Source organism: Sceloporus undulatus, chromosome 3 (assembly GCF_019175285.1).
Source record: "Sceloporus undulatus isolate JIND9_A2432 ecotype Alabama chromosome 3, SceUnd_v1.1, whole genome shotgun sequence".
NCBI lineage: Eukaryota > Metazoa > Chordata > Lepidosauria > Squamata > Phrynosomatidae > Sceloporus > Sceloporus undulatus.
The window spans coordinates 103,185,775-103,208,455 of record NC_056524.1 but is presented as its reverse complement, the minus strand read 5'-3'; the positions used below and the strand labels follow the sequence as shown (position 1 = coordinate 103,208,455).

The following is a 22,681-nucleotide window of genomic DNA, read 5'->3' as shown; positions in this document are numbered from 1 at the left end:
AATGAATGAACAAATAAATGTAACGTTGTATGTTTTCTCCTTCCTCGCTTGAATCCCAGCTAAGGAGAAACAGAAGGATATAATAAGGATGAGGATGATAACAATTATTATTTTTATTATAATTTCTTGCTGTGTGCCTTCAAGTCATTTCTGATTTGTGGCAACACTAAGGCAAATCTATTATGGGGTTTTCTTAGCAAAATTTGTTCAGCAGAGGTTTGCCGTTGCCTTCTCCTGAGTCTCAGAGTATGTCATTTGCCTCAATGGGTTTCATAGCCAAGTGGGGAATCAAACCCTGACCTCCAGAGTCATAGTCTCATTCAACTACTATGCCACCATTATTATTTCTATAAAGTGTAACTTCACGAACTTGTGTGCAATGGAAAGATTGTGTATAGTGAGTGCATAGTAGTATATTTGAATGACAAGCCATGGATTAGTAAACCTTCAGTAATCCACACTCACCATATTGTGTGAGCATATATATGTATGTGTCCTACAAGGAATCCTTTTTTAAATTTACACAGCAGCTTAAGAGGACTTGCATTGGCAAGTGAAAATCTTTGCATAAAGCAAACATATATGAAACCAAGGATGCATAATTTCCTGTACGACATCAGTATGTGTGGGCCTACATTAAATTGCTGTTTTGGTTAAATGCCACCTTAGCTACTGAGCAATTCTTTGGGTACATTTTCCTTTAATTATTATTTAATTTTGTAGTTATGAGTGGCTTTCAGTTAAAGAGGGTACTACTGACAAATTCAATTAAATGAAAATAGAGGACTTAATGGTCCATGCTAATGATTCATTTCATACATAATATTTTATCATTTTTCCATGAAAATCTGTAATGAGTGCTTAGCATGTATTAATAAATGCTTACATTGAAACTACATTTAGTGTAGTGATTAAAATGGCTTGCTGATTATATTTGTTTATGGTTTTTTTTTTAAAACCATGTAAGGTCTCTCTAACATTATGACTACATAAGTTTCTGCGGGAACAGATTTTCTGAAACAGAAAGAAAGAACAGGAAGTACCATTTAAAGAAGAAATATGTAGCACAGGAAGAGAAATTCAGTTGTGTCTTTTCCTGGGCATTCAGTTTCTGTAGATTCTGTTCACCTACTTGAGCACCTTGTTCTATTGTGTTCCGGAGATTTTCCCAACTATCATGTTGTCATGTGCTTTAGAGAGAGGGAGAGAAGGTTAAATTGGTAAGAGCAGTTCATAAACTTTAGAGTATCCTAGTTTATGCAAGAAGATTCTTTCTGTCATGGCAAAACTACCACTGGGTACAAGATATGCGCATGTGTGTGTATCTCATATATATATATATATATATATATATATATATATATATAGAGAGAGAGAGAGAGAGAGAGGTACGTATCTATGGAACATTATTAACACCACACTTAATTTGCTGTTCTCATGTTCTAGCAGTGTGCAATCATTCTGGGTTGCATCCAAAAGTGAAGCCAATGGGTCTCCCACCACCATCAGAGGAACATTTCATGAGGACACGTTGGATGCTTTTCTTGGTGGTTGCTCCCAGGCTATGAAACCCTTTCATGTGAGGTGCCATGTTCACCCCTCTCTGCTATATTTCCTCAGGGAGACAATTTATTTTTCAATTAATTAGATAGGCTTTTGGCAATTAACTGGCTATTAAATAAGTGGTCTTTTTCAAAAGGCGGGTTTTGAGGTTACATTTTTTTCATTTCTATGTTTTGAATGCCTTTAAATTGTTCTAAATTAGTACCGATTTTAATAGGATAGTTTTTTTAATGTTTGCATAATATTGATTGTCAACTGCATGTTGTTTTAAGCTCTGTCGTGAGCTGCCTGGGTCTTATATTGGAAGAAAGGCCACCTCTGTGAGTGTGTTTGTCCATCTCATCTTTAACACCTACATGGCAGATAAGTATAATGTGCTTCTCTACATGATGGGAATAACTATATCTTTTCAACTGGGAAGGTACAAATGCATGGGAATTTTGTTTCATTTCATTTTTGAATAATTTTCCAAAATTTTCCAATCACATATTTGTGATGAAAAGCACTTTAAGGTTTTAATTTTAAAAAAACAAAACAAAAAACGTGAATGTCTAAGGATGTGATTAATTTTGCTATGCATTTTCCAGATACCTAAATGGGTATATGAATAGATCAGAGGCTTGAGAGGAATAGGAAAAAATAATGATGGGTAATGAGATAGTGGAAGTGATCAAGGACAACTGTATTGAGATTATTGATCAGCCATAAAACCGATATCTTACCCACCTCACATGGTTGTTGTGGAGATAACATTATAACAAAACTTGTGCTGAGCAATTAAAGAGGAAGTTTGGGATTTAATGATAAACAATGCATTACTCTGGAAGTTGGCCGAAGGTTCTTCTGTAGAGTAAAGGAAGAAATCTCTCTCTCTCTCTGTGTGTGTGTGTGTGTGTGTGATACCAAGGCTAAGATCCAAAGAATAAGGCTATGTGTGCACACACATCTCTCCCACGCACACAGCTGGGGCTTTGCATTCATCTTTCTCTGCAGCAGTCTCCACTACTGAACAGGGAAGCTGCTTTTTTAACTGAACAGTAGCACGTCTGTTTGGCTAGAGGAACTGCTGCTACAGGGAAGAGTGAAAGTCAAATTCCAGCTGTGCATAAGGGAGAGAAGCATGTCGACACACATCCATTCATCAGATCCTGCCCAAGGCAAAATACTGCAGGGTCCTGTAGTATGCAGTCCTACTATATTCATTTTAATTTAGATAATGCCTTAATTTATTTTTAACATTAATTCAATGTACAAAGTACTTGCTAACCCTGGCATGGAATAATATTCTAATTGCATTGTCAACAAAAACATTAAAATTGAACCAATAATAATAATAATAATAATAATAATAATAATAATAATAATTTATTTTTACCCTGCCTCTCCCACCGGATCTAGGCGGCTTAGAGTCAGAATAAAATACAGTATAAAATACATCATACAATTGTAAAATATATCCCATTATTCCCACCATACCATAAAACTACTAGTTAAAACAATCAGACAGTCAAACAACAAACATTCAAAGACAATGATAGAGAGAGGGGTCATTTTTGGGTGTTCTACATGATAATCTGCATCCGTGAGACCAAGTGGGTTAATCGGGGAAGGCCTGTCAGAAGAGACCAGTCTTGACAGCCTTCTTAAAGCTGTCAAGATTGTTAATGTTTCGGATCTTTTCCAACAGGCCATTCCATAGTTTGGGAACGGCAGATGAAAAGGTCCTTTGGGTAACTGTAGCTAACCTAGTCTTAGTTGGATGTAATAGGTTTTTTCCCAGAGGGCCTGAGTGTGTGAGGTGGATTGGACAGAAGAAGGCGATCCTGCGTTGGATCCAAGCCATGAAGGCTTTATAGATCATAACCAACACCTTGTACTATGCCCAGAAACTGATAGGCAGTCAGTGAAGAGATTTTAACATAGGAGTTATGTGGTCACTTCACACTGTTCTGGTGACTAACCTGGCTGCAATATTTTGAATTTATTGAAGTTTCCGGACTAGGCACAAGGGTAGCCCAATGTAGGGCACATTGAAGAACTTGAGCTGTGAGGTTACCAGCATGTCTATCACCATTTCTAAATCTCCCAATTCCAAGAAAGGATGCAGGTGGCATATCAACCAAAGCTTATAATAAGGATTCCTGTATCTTTCATTCATAAATGCAATATTTTCTGAAGCTAATTCCAAATCTAACTTCTCCCTTTAACTCTTTAGCCAAGTCTACTAAGTCTAAATTTGTGATGGAGAATATTGCTGCCCACCTGTGAAGTCTGTATGACGTACCAGATGCAATATATGTACCACCATATCATGTATTAAATGATATGTTCTCATTAAAACTAGACTGAACAAAATTTGCAGGCACCTTCCCTGGAGATGCTCAATGGGTAGAGCTGTTCCCAGCATGGAGAGGATCATGCTGTATCTGCCTGCATGTTACTGTTAGTGGGGAGCCTGTTGTGTATGTTTGGACAGGGATGGCATCCTACATCAGCACTACAAACATGACTGAAAACAGAGATATCCAAAACCAGACTTCTAAGAGTCAAATGTTAAATGCTATATTCAAAACCTCTAGCCCACATTGGCAAATCTCTTTGGCTGCATCCACAATGCAGAAGTAATCTGGTTTGGCATCACTTTAACTTCCATGGCTCAATGCTATGAAAGGTTATCTAATTCTGGGAATTGTAGTGTATTGTGGCGCCAGAGCAGAGCACCATAATCATTAAAAACATACATACACACTGGGGGGGGGGGCAGAAACACACCACTCAGGTTCTATCCTTTGATTTTATGAATTTTGGTAGCAGCTGCTTAGAGTCTTATTATGTGACTGTATGGAGACTAGGGATTCATCTATGGACAGCATTATATGCTTCTTCTTCCTATAGCAACTCAGAAACCTTTGTGGTGGGTGGGGGGGGGAATGGGGCCAGGAATTTAACACCAGCATTTTACCACATTGCCACAGGCTGCAGCTAAGTGCCAGTCTAAACTAAACATTTAATGGTGTTGATGTGGTTACAAAAATCTAAGGCTGGCTACAGCCGCTCAGCAAAATAAGGTGATCTGGTCTACCACTTCAGACTGCAGGTGGGGAGGGGATAGTATTTCTGAATGCAGACGTGTTCTAAGACAACAAATAAACACAACTCCCTTCCTGTGAAAGCCAGGTCCTCAGGGGGAGAGGTTCTAATGCTGCCCTCACTTAGTTCCCCTCAGACTGCAAACCTAGCCTCCCCAAAGACATGTTAGGAGAGGGGCAAAACTGTCTCTTATTCTTACTTCATCTTGCAAGACTTGTTTTTTAATGTTTCCACAGAAATAATGTACCTTTCTTCTAAACTATGCCTTTTTCATCATTTCCCCCATTGACTTAACTGTATGCACTATTTTCAAATGTTTAGACTTGCACATGTTTTCCCAAACATATGCATCAGGTTGTATACTATTTCATCCCCCCCCCTTTTTTTTTTTTTTTTTTTTTGTTGAAACACTTCAAATGCAATTGGAAACTTTGAGACTTTTGGGGCAAGTTGAATTGTGTCCCATTCCCAGACTGTGAAAGTAATTTACGGATGTTTTTGTAGGGAAAGGAGAATCCAGTGAACTTCTTTCCTCTCCTGAAGACAGATAAGATAGAGTTGATTTTGTGCCCTCCCCCATCCCTACATCAGCCGAGCTTTACAGCCTGCCTTTCTACTCCAGTGAATCTGTAGCCAGAAAACAATCACAATAACATTTGTCAAGAACGGTGCCTCTCTGTGCTGCTGACCACCTATAAAGGAGGCTTGTGTCTTCCCGGAGGATTGGCTCTCTGCATTTGGAGCCAATGTGTTTCTGCATCGTTTGTGCTGGACAATGTTGTACAATCAGGTTCAAAACGTGGGGCCGCTCAGGACTGTCGCACATGTGCAGCCTCAAAGAGCCAAAAGAAAATGGGACAAGGCAGGGGTCAGTGACGAGTGGCCATGCACGGATGGTGTATGGGTGAAGTGGGGTGGAACAAGGGCAATAGAAACGATGGGATTTTTGTTTTCCCAGGCTCTGACAGCAGTATCAGGAAGACACTCTTTTTCTGTTACCCACAGTTTGCTATGCACCCTGCCTTTTGGTGAAAGGGAAGAACAACCACAGCCATAAAAGGCTGAGTGCAGCTCAGTTACAGACCTAAGGGCAACATGTGCTCAGTAAAAGAGGGTATAAGAAACCCTAAACCTGTTGGTTAATGCTTCAGACAATCATAGGCTTGGTATTGGTTGTAGGTGTTTTTTTTTTTTTAAGAAACCACTGCGGGGGTTGTTTGTCTCTTTCCCTCCCTCTTCAGAGAATTACAGCACAAACCTGTGCATGGTTATTCCTAGGTAAGTCCTTCTGTGTCCAATGGGCCTTGTTCCCTGCTACATGTGTTTGAGATTGTAGCCTAAGAGAAAAATATAGGAAGAATGTTCTTCAACACAATGGCTGATAAATCAAGCTAACCATGTTTGTGCACGCAGCCCCAGATGGATGGCTGAGAGCACACTTTGAGAGCAAGTCCCATTGAACTTGTTGATGCTTACTCATGTCACAGATTCAGCATGGAAGAGGCTGCATTGTATTCACTGAGAAACATATTTCTGTCTATCTTTAGCTAATGAGCACAGGTGGAATGAAAATCACAGGCACAGAGCTATACAAATGAAATGTATTCATAAAATTCCTTTGACTCTGCCCCATCTTTGAATCTATTTCTCTCTGCTTTGTTACAAGTTGTATTTTTTTTCTTTACATTTTTTAAAAAAAGTATGTACAAAGACCAGAGAGCAGATTGTAAACCAGGTGAATTACATGCCTGTTTACAGATGTGTTTCCCATAAACTATGTATCGTTTGCTAAACTATTCCCCAAAGAAATGTATAGCAACTTTTAAAAAACAACAACAAAAACAACAAATAGATCTGATGACAATCTGTTGGCATTTTTTTTTAAAAAAAAGTCTTTTAGAAGTTGAAGGGCATTTCATCTGCTTTATCTCCCAAGATTAGTTTTTTTAAAAACTTCAGCTATAGCTCTCACATCACAATCCAATTCCTTCCTTTTGTACTTTATTGCTTTAATGCTCATCAACTATATTATTTGATTTGATGATATCATGGCAATTAAGAGGACTACAATCCCAATAAATTTGTATGGATGTTAAACCATTTTGGGGGGAGGGAGGTTAGCTTGGGGATACAATTTGCTTTGAAAGCATTATCTGCGAGAATGACTTTAAAAGTTAAAAATTATGTTCACATTGTAGTTAAAAATCTGGCAGTGCTACATGTTCTTTAGTATGAATACATATGAGACACATAAATTCTAGTAATTTCAGTAATTTTGAAATGAAAGTTTCATTGGTATACATTTTTTAAAAATCAGCTTTTTGATATGTGAAGGTATTTTGTCTTCTTCAGTAATTCCAGTGGTATGATAATAATGTTCTAGATTTCGTTGAAAATTTAGAAAAGATATAAAAGATATACAACTTATTATCTGTGAATTTAGGAAAAGGGAAATTGGGGGGGGGGCTTTCATCTATTCTATTCTATTCTATTCTATTCTATTGTAATCTAATCTAATCTATTCTACTATTTATTTATTTAGCTATTTCAATAACAAGCCCCAGTACCACATTGCAAATCATTTTGAAACAGAGGAAATTTTCAGTTTGGGGATATAACCTTGGTGTGTGTGCGTGCGCGCGCACCTGCATGCATGTGCATACTAATAAAAGAAAATAAATCCCCACCTTATGTATGTCTGTATGTACATTCATGTTGACTGCTGATTTATGGTGATCCCATGAACTTCATAGAGTTTCCTTGGGCAAGGAGAACTCAGTTGAAGTTTTGCCAGTTTCTTCCTCTGAAATATTGCCACTGCACCTCATATTTTTTGGCAGCCACCCATGCAAGTACTAGCCAGGTCTGACCTTGCTTAGCTTCCAAGATTAGGTGGGATATGGTGACTTTAGGATATTTGGGAAGAATAAATTCCCACTAGCTACATTCAAAGTAGTTCACTGGATCTTAGCCCAGAAGAATATGGTGTACAGTAACAGAAGGTCATCATGTGTGTTGGCATCTTAGAGCAGAGGTGAAATTCTTTGCTCTTCCAGATGTTGAGCTATAAATACTATCAACCTTAGCCATGGCCATTGTGGCAGGAATTGATGGGAGTCCTGAAACTTTTGGAAGCAGGAGGTTTTCCATTAATGCCTTAAATACTTTATTATAGAAACCATATATGTGTATGTGTACACCTGCATGTACACACACACACACCCTTATTGATCCTAATCAACAAAATTGCAAGGGACATTGGCATCTCCATGCCCAGTTATTAAATATTGGTGAAAACTTGTTAGGCATGAAATATTCTCACTGGATGATGTTATGGAGATTATCACATGGGGAAAAGGATATCCTTGTCCTGTTCTTTCTTCGTCTTTATTGTGTGACTGATGAAAGACTTTCAAACAACGTCGTTCTTATCTGGACATTATCCCATCCGTGACGTGCAATTGTCCACGATTGCACAAAAGACGTTGAAATGACCTCATCATTGTCCTGTTAATGACATGGAATTGTCCCATCATTTCCCTTCATTTTTGAATAATGTAATAGCCTATTAATACTAGTACTGTAATAGGATAAGTGTTACTGATTTAAATCACTTTGAGCATTCTGAGAGGCAGAAAAGCAGTCTAGACACACTTTTGCTATAAAGTATTTGCTGTGTTTATTTATCATCTCTCTGCCTATTAGGGGGCACCAAGGCAATATAAACAGATAAAAACATTATATAAAACATTAAATGCAAACAGATAAGAACATTATTTAAAAACAGACTAAAACAAATTATTGAAAAATCATTTTAAAAAACACACACGTACTTCAATCAAATTGTTGTTGTTGTTGTTGTGTACCTTCTAGTTGTTTCTGACTCATGGTGATCTTAAGGCAAATGTGTCACAGGGTTTTCTTGGCAAGATTTGTTCAGAGAGGGTTTGACTTTATCTTCCTCTGAGGCTGAAAGAGTGCCTTGCCCAAGGTCAGTGGGTTTCCATGGTTGAGAAGATATTCAGACCTTGGTTTCCAGAGTCACAGTCCAATGTTCAAACTATTACACCACACTGGCTTCTGTAGTCAAACAAATGTTAATACATTCTGCTCTTTAAGCTCTAAGGCCACATGCAATAATAGTCTGAGGTGCCTGTTAGAAACTCAAGAGGGATGCAGCCAGGGATGTTTCAGCTATTAAGGTGCCACTACAGAGAAAGTCCTATCATATGCCCTTACCAACTTACTCTTTCAATGTGAAGAGGCACACAACAGGGCCTCCACTGACGATCTTAAATTTCATGCAGCTTCATCATGACAACAACAACAATAGCAGTAAGATTAATCATACTTTGGGGATCCATTAAGTCAGGGTGGCATGAACTCTCCATTTGTATAATTCAGTATAGTCCTATTGCTGTCTTTCTGTACAATTCAATAGCCCCTGATGGCACAAGCTGAGAATCTGAGAAGGTTCAAACATCTTCTATTGATCCTTCTGAAGCAACAAGTCTTGTTTATAGCAAAAACTACAACCAATATACACTATAGAAATGCTGCAATCATTAAGGCTCACAAAAAGCAATTATATTTTTGTGTTATTATATATAAAAATATGTGAGTGGCATTCCACTGGGAGAGTTTTTGCCAAAAGAAATACACCAGTAATGTTATGTGACATGCTGTAGCCACATGTAATACCCACTTGTACAGCTAATTAATCATCATGATTAATTGTACCCCAAACAGGAACAGAATACCTGAGTAAACCAAAATTGCTTGGTCACACTATAAAGGTCTACAAAGCATGTGTGTGTGTGTGAATGATAAGGATCACTGCTCAGGCAGGTTGCAAAGCTTGAGAAAAGTAGTAGTTATCCAGCAAAAATGCTTTTGGCAACTATTGACCTTTGAGTTCCTAACCTAAAGGATATATAAACACTGCAGTGTTTTCTGGCAGGTTTTCCCTGATAACCTGCTGGAAGAGGCACAGAATATCCTGAAGCCATTTTGCATGCACAATTTAACAATTATGCGGTCAGGGCAGGGATGATTCTGTTAAGCTGCTGGGCTCTAGCTGCAGATGTTTGGAGCCTTTACACATCGACAAAAGGAACAGAAATCCTTTCCCTGTACTATGAATACCACAACTAACCAAACACGGCCTAAGCCTTTTTAAAATCTAAGGCTAAATTGGAGAAGACCAGAAAGATAAGAAGACCAAAAATGATTTGTGGATATGGTGGATGCCAAAGGAATCAGACTAACAGAACTCTTCAGCTAAAAAGATTAAACTCTGTGCATTTTCATTCTCAACTATTCTTCACTGCATTACACTGGTTGCTCCTGAGTATTATACACAGGGGCTCCAATACATTCATGCTGTATTTATGAATGGAGCATCAATGTGGTGGGGAATTATTGTTGCATATAATTATGATCCTGCCAGTTCATGTGAGAATCACTCCTTGACAAAGCAGAGGATCAAATCCTCCCGAATTATGACTCACACCACAGTAATTGTAACAGTGAAGCCAGTAACACCCCTGTGAATCCTATTAAGTGTTCACCAGAGAAAGTTGGAGAGCCACTGAAATCAAAAAGGGACCTGAGCATAGAGTTATGTCTCTATGACTTCATTGGTACTTAACCATGATTCACATGTCTTTGTTTCAACAGAACAGGCTGTGTAGTTTCACAAGCAGTCTGTGGACAAGATGTGTGTCTAATTTGACAGTCGCACATGAGGCAGCTCCCTGCTCCACTTTGGATCACTCAACAAGGAGTATAAGTTTTTTATTTGGTTTTTTAAATATGTAAATAAGACTCCAAATCTTTACAACATCAGGCCTATTACAATTAATGGGATTTGCTGAGTTTACATGTATAGTCAGAGAACTACAGCTGTCGTTTCAGTCAAAAATCTTGTCCACAGTTTGGTTTCCTTCATTTTACTGACCCATCTCTTAAGGTTATGCAATTACAGTGGGCCCTTGGTAGCCAAGATCCCACTTAGATACCCGAATCTATGGATGCTCAGGTCCCATTATATGCAATGGCATAGTAAAATGGTATCCCTTATACAAAATGGCAAAATCAAGGTTTGCCTTTTGGATGTTTGTTTATTTATTTATTTGGAGGGAGGGATATTTTCAAGCCATGGGTGGTTGAATTAGTGGATGCAGAATCCATGGATACAGAGTGCCAACTGTATTTGTAATGTGTACAAACAATGGAAGGGCAGGTTAATTCTCGGTAACCTTTGAGTGGCCATCTCTGTACTTGCACATATGGATTCTGACCCTATACAGTGTAGTGTTCAGAATGTTCTAGAGCCAATTAAGGCAAGGGCCTTCTCTGATGTGGCACTCTAGTTATGGAATACTCTCCCTAGTGGCCTGATTGGTTCAAAACCTGATGTCATCCAACATCTCCCATTGTTTTACCAAAACTGGACAGGCATTGAAAGAGATGAGATGAAATAACAGCCAGTTCACATACAACACCTTTTTTTGTGTGCTTCGTGACCAGCCAGGAGCTCTGGTGGCATAGTGGTTAAATGCCTGTACTGCAGCCAATCACTCACAAACCATAAGGTTGCGAGTTCAATCCCAGCAAAAGGGCTCAAGCTCAACTCAGGCTTGCATCCTTCTAAGATTGCTAAAATGAGTACCCAGATTGTTGGGGGCAATTAGCTTACAGTTGTAAACTGCTTAGACACTATTAGTTCTGTATGAAGCGGTATATAAATGAAGCTGTTTGTTGTACTTACTAAATACCAAGGGCCGAACATAGATGACCACTCTGTAAAGTTCTTGAATGGGAATCTCTCATAGAATGGCATGCAGGAGAGATTTATCCAAGTAGGTTGGCTACAAAGGAGGTGATGGCAGATACATCAACAGGTACATCACAGACATGACATACTTGGTAAATCTGAGGAGGCTGAGAGGCCCAACAGGATCCATCATAACAATCAGAAACCTAGGAGAGCAACAGAATCACAGAGTATGGTTAACATTGATGCCATGGCTTTTTAAACATCCAGGGAATGTAGGGTGGCCTCCAGTGACAAAGACAGATTTTGCATAAATGGTGGAAGGAAAATATTGCTTCCCAAAGTGGAAAGGTTAGAAAGCGTTAGGCAGTCAGAGAACCATGCTGTCTTTGATGAGGATGGTGTAGAGCAAGTCAACCTAGAGAGCAAGCTGTTTGATTTTTGCAAATTCCAACATGAATTTACATTTCATGGATGAATAAACAGACTAGAACTTAATTATCCAACAACTTTCACATTCCTCAAATAATCTGGCACAGTTCTCAGATTAAAATGAATAAGAAAATGTTTTAAAATGACAATATGTCATTTGGCTGAGGGAATTGGATAATCTTGGGCAAGTCACACTCTCTCAGCTTCTTGCCAAGAAAACCCCAGGAGGGGTTCACCTTAAGGTCACCATAAGGCAGAACTGCAACAACATCTACAGTATTTTCAGATAAAATGGTTGCAGATGTAATCCTACACGTGTGGAATACATTTGAAGGAAATACATTTAGAAGCCAGATTTCAATTTTCTGTTGATTTTCTAAAACTTGTAGATTAATACAGAAAGAGGACTGAACATACCACTCTATTCATATTCATGATTTATAGATAAACATATGTGAATCAAGGGCTGGAAATAGAAGTGATATGCCTATCCATATACCATCATCATTCAAAAGTATGGGAAGCCTTTGCACTTATGGGGGCCTATTAGAGCTGCTGAACCGAGGTGATTAGCACCACCAGCTGGTTGATACACACATGATAGATCTGTGTGTACACTGTTGATTCTGCTTCTTTTTTGTCTTTTGCTGCATCTTCCAAGTTTAAAAAACAGGTTATAACATGATGTTTAGGCAACACTGCAAAAAATGAATGGGCAAAAGCCCTGCATTCTTCACACAGTCTCAAATGTGCATGCAATCACTGACTTAAGGCCATTGTGTTTAAATTAAGTACCTAGCATAGAAATCAAGCCATGTCTATGCAGAATTAAATCCCATGGAGTTCAGTGGCATTTACTCCCAGATAAGTGGATTGCAGCCTACATTCTTTGACTTTGAGACAATTCCTACAGTTGTAGAAAGCAAGTTTAAATCTCATTCTGGATACTGTTGACAAGCTGAAGAGGGCCCATACTTCATATAAATAAAACAAAATAAAATGCATACACTTGGGATCCCTCTGTATTTACTTTTACCCTGAGTATAATAGACAAGTGCTTTCTTCCTCTCCAAAATACGTGCATAAATATACAGTATAAGTGGTTATATTAGTGTTCTTATCTGTGAGGCTGGAGAGCACTTTTTTCTGCACATGTAAATATTTCTCTAAATGGAAATACAATAGCAAAACCCAGTAAGTGTTCCCTACAGACTGAAAAGTAATGTAGTAATACCTTAAAAGGCACTTTCCCATTCCCTCCCTTGTTGACTTGAAACCACCTTTGTGGGAAGGCTCAAAGGAGAAATATGACAGAATTCATTTAGCTGTGTTAGGAAAAATTATATATTTACTGTATGTATCATCTATCTGCAGCTCCAGCTATAGTCATACTTACGCCCGCACACACACACACACACACACAGAGAGAGAGAGAGAGAGAGAGAAGTACTATATCTATATGTATATCCCTCCACATATGCATCTAGCAAATGTTCCACATTTATACCCCTATTGATACTTAATGATACATATTATTTGTCCGATTTTCCTTCTGAATCTTTCCAAGAATTTCAGCTGAGTTGTTCATATTTCAGTGCACATACATCACACGTTCCCTACAAAAAGCCTCAAGATCGATTCCTAGTATTTGCAGAGCCTTGCTCAGACTTTTGTCTGACTATACAGTATGAGGACTGTCCTCAACACCACCTTACTTTTCTGCTGTCTCAGTCCACAACATCTGTTCTACTCCTGTTCACTTGAGACCAGGTAGAACTAGTCAGCCTAATCAAGCAGGGATCAACCATGTTCATCCCCAAACTCTATCCTTCAGAGGCCCATTACAGACGGGCCTAATAGTACAGACTGGGTCCGTAATAGGGGTGTCACTTCTTGATGCCTAACCCTACTACGGACCCAGTCCATACAAAATGGCGGCGCCCGTTCCACACGGGGGCCGCCATTACGTCACCACTGCGCCGCCTCCAAATGAGGCGGCACAGACGTGATGTTGTTGCGCCGCACAAGGGCGCCTAGAGCGCCCTTTCCGCAGCACGAGAAGGAGCTCTGAAACAGAGCTCCTTCTGAGGTTTGCCTCCCTGGCGCAGCCTTTAGACGGCTGCACCAGGGACGCAAGGGAGAAAGGGGCCGAGTGGCCCCTTTTTCCTCCTCCCCGCCGCCATCGGGTGTCCTTGGGGCATGAAGCCCCAAGGACACCCCTTTCCAGGCCGCGGGGAAGCGGTCTTTTGCTGCTTCCCCGCAGCCTGGAAAGCGGCGGATCAGGACCTCGGAGGCTGCCGTTGTGGCAGCTGAGGCCCCGATACAGCAGGGAAAGGGCTGGATATACCTGTAACGCGCCAGAGTTTCCTTTACACTTGAGAGTGTATTGGGAAAAGCTGTAGAGTGACCTGGGAAAGGAAGTTAATGGAAAGATCTAGGGAGGATCTGGTGTCAGAGTGGGTTGAGGAAAGTTGGAGTGGTGAGGGTGAGTGGATGTGTATATGTTTGTGTAACAGAAGAGTATGGCTGCTGGCTGGATGAATCTGGATGTGTGAGAGCTATGTGCATACAAGATAGCATGAGAGAAAGAAATGAAGATATTATTAATTAAAGACATTTTTATTCTGTCTTGTTTTCAATAATTGCTTGGTAATATACATAGATCTCCTCCTCCTCCCACCCCCACAAAATACAGTTGGCCCTCCATACCCACAGATTCTTTATAATAATAATACTTAATACTTATTCATTATTTATCCATAGATTCAAGCATCCACAGTATGAAAATATTTTTTAAAAAATACACATTCCAAAAAGCAAACCTTGCTTTTGCCATTTTATACGAGGAACACCATTTTACTATGCCATTGTATTTAATGTGACTTGAGCATCCATGGATTTTGGTATCCCTAAGGGCTCTTGGAACCACACCTTAGTGGATACCAAGATCCCACTGTAATCTGTGATGAGATAGGATGAGAGAGAGACTGCATCTGTATTGCAAAAATAGTCTTACAGCACTTTAACTGCCATGGCTCCATCATACAGTATCATGGGATTTGTAGTTTTGTGAGGCACCAGCATGCTTTGGCAGAGAGGGCTAAAGACATTTAAACTACAAATCCCAGGATTCCATAGAATGGTGTTACAGCACTTAATGTGGTGTTAAATGGTGTTATTTCTAAAGTGTAGGTGCATCCAGAGAGATGCTGGCTCAAATCCTCCTTTGAGTTTTCATAGCTCAGTGTGAACTTTACTGTGGATCACCCAAGTCTCAGCCCAACACCTATAATCACTGTATAACAGGGATTTTTAGTTAAGGGGTAATCTAGAAAGGGAACAAATACACATTCTACAAGAAGAGCATGTAGGTAATTGAAATATGGAGGGTATGGAAAATTTGGGGGAGCTGAGAAAATGGGGAAATGGGCAGAGGGAGGAGATTTATAGGTGTGATCCTGAGAGAGAGAGAAATGTGGATTTAAAGTAGTGGTCTGAATCTCACTTCTGGCTTGTTCTTTGCTATAATATTTGTGATTGGCTGTACACACCATAGCAGACATGTTGTGAATGGACATTCCTACTTTACAACAGCCAGTTTTTGACAGCACACACAGGAATCCTCTCCAATCCACTTCAGGCTGCTCCTCAGACCTTACCTCAAATTGCAAACAAGTAGGAAATTGATTCTTCACTAGTGTTCTTCTGAAAGGAGGCAGTGAGTAATTTTTAGCAATTTTCTTCTTGTGTGTTCACATGTTCACAGTTCAGGACTTATTCTGCACTACATTTGCAGGGGGTATGTTGTGCCAAAAACAGCATTTTCTGTCCAGGTTCTCCCAAACTTCAAATACTTTTCTCGTGTATAGATGCTGCTGTTTAGGCTACATAACAATCCAGACTTCAAGAAGTAGTATGTTATTATTTTGTGGGACTTTATAAAATACCAAATATATTGCCTGGTGTTTAGAATGTTACTGGGAAGGAAAGAAACAGGCTGGGCTAGATCAGCAAACCTTTCTTACATCCACATCTTTTAAAAATCTCATGTACTGCCCACCCTCTCCAACTCTACAGGATACCAAATAAGAAAGGCTTCCCAAATACTGTTACAGATTAACAGCAACCCAGGTTACAAAAACCATGCATTTGTTTTGCATATTGAATTAAAGAAGCTAACTTATATTTTCAATTATTAGTAGCAGTAGTAAATACCATTGTCATTCGCCATCAACCCACCTTTGACTTCTGCTGATCCTATGAATGAGAGACTTCCAAGAGCTCCAGTCATTAACAGCACCTTCTTTAACTCTCCTGGCTCCATCCTATGAAATCCTGGAATTTGTACCTTGCTGTGGCACCATAGCTGTAAGACAGAGAAGTCTAAATATTTCTCAAAACTACAAATCTCAGATTTCCATAGCATTGAGCCATGGCAGTTAAATTCGTGTCAAACTGCATTTATCCTGCAATGTAGATGCAGATCTTACAGATTTAGGAAATTATTGCATTAGATTCACAGCTGGGATAGACCTGGGATATAATTTTCTTAAGGCAGATCTTATTGCATTCACCCATCACTGAGCAGTATGCAGCCTGTATACAACCTGGGCTTCTCTTGCAGCTTTTGAAGAACGGGATTTTCCCATTCTTGAAAAGATGTGGGAGAAGCCCTGATTGCATACGGGCTGCATGTTGCTCGGCGATGGGTAAATGAGATAAGATCCACCTTAAGAATGTTACATCCTGGGTCTATCCTGGCACTGAAGCTAATGTGATAATCTCCTCGGGGCTGTGGCTTTTTTTGATCGAATCAATATATTTGTATTATGGTCTTGCTCTTTTCCTACTGTTGCCTTCTTTACTGAGCTTTATTATCTTTTTCAATGAGCCATGTCATCCAAATATGTTCAAAGTACAACAGCCTTACTTTCATAATTTGTAGAGTTCAGGGTTGTGTTGCTCTTGCTCATATTTGTGTTTATGACAGTCCATGGTATCCACAGACCTCTCCTCCAGCATCACATTTCAAATGAGCTGATCCTGTCTGATTTTTTTACTGTCTAGATTTCACAACCATACATAGAAATTGGAATTACTGTGGCATGGATGATTCTCACTTCGGTATTTAATGAGATATGTTTTCAGCCCCTCTGGCTACCATTAAAAAAAAGGTCCCAAATAGTTTTGTTGCTCATGTTGTAGCACTATCTGACTACACAATAAGCCCTCAACAGGAGCCAGGATTTCTTTTTCAGGGTTCTGTTTTTGGGCCATGAATCTATTTGCTGATCCATATTTACAATAGCTTTATTTGCCATTCAACAGATGTTTGGACAGTTAAAGTCCCCTCTGGGAAAGTGCTCTGTTGTTTTAAACATCTCAGTAGTTGCTCAATGAATATTTTTTCATACTGTCCTGGGGAGTAGCTGCTGGTTGCATTTTTCTCTGTGTTTTTGTGGTAACCTAGACTTACCCACATTATTTTGTGGTTACACTCAGTCTTGTTGCGCTTTATCTAATGGTCTGTGAATATTTTCAATAAAGCCCATCTTCTCCCTATTATTTGTTTGATCTATTATGCAAAACTGCACACTGAAAGAGGAAATGGGCCTATGGAAAAGACTGGGAACCACAATAATTTTAAATGGTTATTCATCTCTGATAACACATAAACTGTCCAATTTCTCTTTACTTACTGCACATACCTGACTATAAATTAAGAAATCTATGCCCCAAAATTGACCCTAAAAGCCTGGGTCAATTTATATATGGGTCAATAACTGGTAATGCTTAGGAAGCTCCTAAAACAAGCAAACCAGAAGCCCCACTCTTGGTGCCTTGAGACACTTATTTTTCTGTATGTGTGTGTGAAAGAGGTTCCCAGTCCAATTTGCAAGCCTCCTCTTCCCAGGGAAGAAAAACACCTCATTTAATATTACTTGTTTCCCTTTTCAATCCGATGTTAAAAACCTCTCCTTCAGCACCTGAGAATTGGTATTAGGTGGTGGGGAGAGGCCCACAGAAGGAGAAAGAGGGATGGAAGTGGTATTTTCCCCTTTCCATCCTTCGTTATAACCTCCTAAGTTTTACCCTTGATTTATTCACGGGTCATATCAAAATTCATGATTTTGACCCTGAAACCTTCCCTCAACTTAAACATGAGATTGACTTGTATACAAGTATACACGATATGTGTTTCACCCACACAATAACCTAAGGACAGAGACAGTTCTAAGTACTAGCTGGACATTTTCAAAAGTTGGGAATGAACCATTGCATATTTGTTTCTTCTTCAAAACAATTCTTGTGATAACATGAATCAATCAAAGGACCTAGCAGAGCCCATTTAAATGTCTGATGCTTTCTCCTACATTTTCTTCTGATGATAAAGGAAGAACCCAGTTATTTAGAACTCAACCATTTCTTTCCTCTTGGCTTTACTTTTCACTAATGAAAGCATTTGACAAAGTGATATAGGAACTAAAATGTTTGATCACTATTTTGTGACTTCCAAGTTGGCCTAATGAAGGCACTATCAGGTGTAGATTTACCAGGGGAAATCCCCCCTCATGTAGAGGGCATTCTCCCCACTTAAGCATTGTGCCTCCCCCCCATGAAATTTTCTATTAGTCCCCAAATTTCTAATATTGTACAGTGTGAGATACTGAATATTGTTCACACCTAGGACTTTTATATTTGCTGTGGTTGTATTCTCTTAGTAATATTTGTATATCCCTTTTCTTTGAAAGGCACAATTGAAGTTTTAAGTTACTGGAATGCTAGAAATTTGGAGACTTGGGGCCTATACTGACTGACACTTTGTGCTGGCCTGTGGGTGAGTCAGGGTGCAGCATCCTCATGCTGGATGCCCTAACTCCGCCCCGTGGTGCCATTTTGGCACACACTGGTCCACAGGGCGCGCGCCATCATGATGCACCTCCAGCGCTGAATCCACAACGCCAAAGGGGCATCATAAAGCTGCACCATCATGGGTATGGCACCCCTTGGAGGGTGCAAAAAGGAGCTGGGTTTTGCAGCTCCTTTTGTGCTCCCCAGAGACCGAATCGGGGCCATGGTGTGAGGGTGCTGCAGCCCCAATCTGGCCAGTAAAGGGACGACTGCATGCTGCCCCTTAGGGGAAGACTGGAGAGCACCTAAAAGAACATGTCATGGGGGGGACAGCAGAATTCTTACTGGGGCACAACACCTTTATTTCCTCTGCCCCATCAGCTACACCCCTGGGTACCATCCTAATATGGACTTTGGAATGCCATTTTCTTTTCTCATACATTTCTTGCTCTTTCATAACTGAATGACCCACCAGATCCTTAAAGACTTTTAGTTTATCATACTGCCCTTTCCCCCCCGAGGCAGGCATGAGCAAATCCCATTCTTTGCACAGTAGAGAAGAAATCCAGATTGGGTATGGGATGCCTCCTGACTGGGCATGGAGATGTGCAATAAAATCCATTTTTAAAAGGCTTCAGCCTGCACTTAGCTTGGGGAAAAGGGCAGTGCAGTAAATTCTTTAATAATACTTGTCAATGCCTATAATAATTTAAAACAGAAATGGGTCAAATGTTGTACATGTTTTGGGGTCCTCAAACTCCCTAGACCCTAGCAAAAGAAGGAGGGGAGGGAGGGAAGGAAGGGGGGAGTAATCTCTCTCAGAAGCCTGGAAGTGGTTTTCCAAAACCAGGAATTGATTTTTGCCCCTGCCAAACCACCACTAATGCATCCTGGTCCCCAAGAGTTGAGTCAAAATATTTCCTCCGAGCTTGTGCAGCCCAGTGTATACACTTAGACCTTTGAAACATAATAAACAAGATCCAATGACACACAAAAACTGTTTCACCAATGAAATTGGCTTTTCTCCTTCTTTCTTCCCTCCTTTAGCTCTCGTTGCCACCTGCAGATCTACTCCAGGTTTCCCAACTATCCAGAGCACATTTTGAAGGTGCATGGAAGATGCAGTGGTAACTTCCCAGTTCTGCTGATGTTTTCTCCTGACCAGTGCACACAATTTTATGTGTTTCTATGTGTGCTTAACAATAATTGAAACAAAAATTTAGTAAATTCGGGACTAGATTTCATATCACACAATCCTGATATCCTGCCCTGCCTATAGCTATGAAATGAATGTATGATATTGCATTTTATACTCACTTACTACACATTCTCTCATATTTGGATGCAGTCTCTAGTTTAAGATCAACCTTTTAAAACAGATAAATGAGTGCATTGAAAAATGTAGCACCTATCATAGGAATTAATCCACAAATCAGATTATATAACTGAATAGGGACTTATTTATATATAAATATGCCATTATGGAATTTACCAATACAGTCCTATACATCTATGCTCAGAAAAAAAGCCCACTGAGTTCAAAAGGAGTTATTGCCAGCTAAGTGAGTATAAGATTACAGGCTAAAAGAATGATAAATATCAATTATAGACAGTTATTATTTTTGCAAAGAGACTTTGCAGAATGGATCTCTTTATCATGCCAGGCTGGATAAATACAGTCAACATGTATTTTATTTCAGAGCAATTCTTTTTCCAGCACCTCTGTGATTAGGATCTCTGTACATGTTGTGCAAAAATAGTAAAAGAATGGCATTAAATTTTATATGGAATGGAAAGAGGATATGAATATCTTTAGCAACACTGAAAAATCCAGTCATGGAATGAAGGATGTATATTTCTGATGTAAAGCTTTACGATCATGTTGCCAAGTTGGCAGCTATCAAACACTGGTATAATATGGAAAAGGGGGTCTTATTCGAACAATTGCTGTGCAAAATACCTTTCAAACATGTTGCTTGGTAGTGACAGAGCAGATTGCAAAATGAGAAAAGTAAAAAAGGAATATACACAAATCAGCCATTTTTAAAAAGCTAGGAAATATTTTGACACACACTATCTCTTGGAATTTCCCCCTTAACATTAATATGTTTTAACACAGTAAAGGAAAATAAAATAGGCTATACACAAGACAGAGAAATCTACCAACAATTGCTATTTTGCTTAAACAAAATCTTGTTATCACATTATCAGTATTAGCCATGAACATAAGTTGCTTCTATTCTCTACCCTATCAATAATTTGAGTACAACGTTCAATATACTGTACACTAAATTCAGTAAATATGAAAGTTCAAGAAAAACATCTATGCTACAAATTAACCACCAACAACAACTGTAAGAAAACATTTCAAAAAATCTATATGAGATAACAACAAATATACTAGCACAGAAAACGTCCTACTCTGTCTGAGAACATTTGCTCACCCATGTCAGTGTTCTCAGCTCTGACTGACAGTGACTCTTCAGGTGTTTAGGGAAGATTTCTTCAGTGCTACCTGGGTATCCCTGGCATTTCCTAATGGTCTCCCATTACTTTACAGGCCAGGCCTTGCTTACCTTCCAAAATCAAATGAGACAAAGAGAGGCATAATGGACTAGTATACATTACTAAATCTCAAAATACTGCGGCCAAAACAAAAATAAATAAATTAAAAATTAAAAATAGTAGAATAAATATTTGAATATGATTACACTACAACACTTAATGGATATAGATTTATAATACAACTAAAATGTATGGAATGTGTACATTTGGCTATGGGTTAGATTAAAATCCTTCTAGGTGCTCCCCTCCAAGAAGGACTGAAGCCATTGTAAGACAGTTCCCCCAGCCCCTTCTCAAAGAGGCAACCCAGAAGGATACCATGCTTAATGGTATCAAAAGCTGCTGAGAGATCCAGCAGAACCAACAGGGACACCCCCCCCCCCCCATGTAAGTCATCCACCAAGGCGACCAAAGCTGTCTATTTCTCATAGACAGGCCTGATGCCAGACCAAAATGGATCTAGATAATCCACTTCACCCAAGAACCCCTAGAGCTGGGACGCCACCACACATTCCAACACCTTGCCCAAAAGGGGATATTTGAGACTGATTGAGTAAGAAATATCAAGGCAAAGTTCAGGCCCATTATAGTGACAAAAGTGCTGAATGTATTTTAAAATCGACGGTGTTCACAGCAGGCATCCATAGTTTTTTGTGGGTTTTCCATTCCAGCATTCTCTGAAGATGACAGTCACAGCTGCTGGCAAAACATCAGGAACAAACTCTTCTAGAACATAGCCATATAGGCCCCCCCCCAAAAAAACCTAAGTACTTTAAAATTTTTCTTGGGGGGTATCCGGGAATGCTGCCAACACACACTCACATAGCTGATAAGAGCCTGATGGGCAAAAGGTAAACATGCTGAGCTGCCAAGAAGCAGTCCTCCAGCAACAATGCCAAACAAAGTCTGAAGAGAGTAAGCCACAAGCAGTCCAAAATTCAGGGTTACAGAGAGCAATACTACCAGTCCAGTCCGAGGTCAAGAGTGCCTGAGGGTTGGTCAAAGTGTCCGGCCTGAGGTCAAGGATTCAAAAGCAGTCAAGGGCCTAGGAAGCCAGGAGTCAGATCAAGCAGAATTCACTAATGAGAACTAATAGTCTCTGACAAGAGAGCTCAGCATCTGCCAGGTGTCTTATATCTAGCTCCCTTATCACAGCTGCTGATTGCCTAATGAGTGATTCTCAGAAAGCATCTTGGAACGCCAAAGGCATACCCTTTCGGATCTCCTCTGGCTAAAAGTACATAGGTGCAAGGTGTTGGTTATCACCTTTAAAGCCCTACATGGCTTGGGCCCAATCTATCTGAGGGATCGCCTGCTTCCATATAATCCGCCCTGTACACTCAGGTCCTCTGGGAGGAATTTATTACAGCCCTTAAAGACCAGGTTGACGGCGACCTCCCA

The 22,681-nt window shown here is 39.7% G+C and overlaps 1 long non-coding RNA gene across 2 annotated transcripts in view; it reads right to left on the bottom strand.

The window, feature by feature from the left end:
* Positions 1-8,682: 8,682 nt before the first annotated feature.
* Positions 8,683-22,681, bottom strand: part of LOC121926504 — a 55,157-nt gene continuing 41,158 nt past the window's right edge. The window contains exons 2-4 of one of the 2 annotated variants that reach the window (XR_006103033.1): positions 16,103-16,229; positions 11,426-11,637; positions 8,683-9,151 (exon numbers count right to left, since the gene is read on the bottom strand). This is a non-coding gene — a long non-coding RNA (uncharacterized LOC121926504). The remainder of the gene's footprint in view (positions 9,152-11,425; positions 11,638-16,102; positions 16,230-22,681) is intronic. The other variant, XR_006103032.1, reaches the window with a different exon arrangement.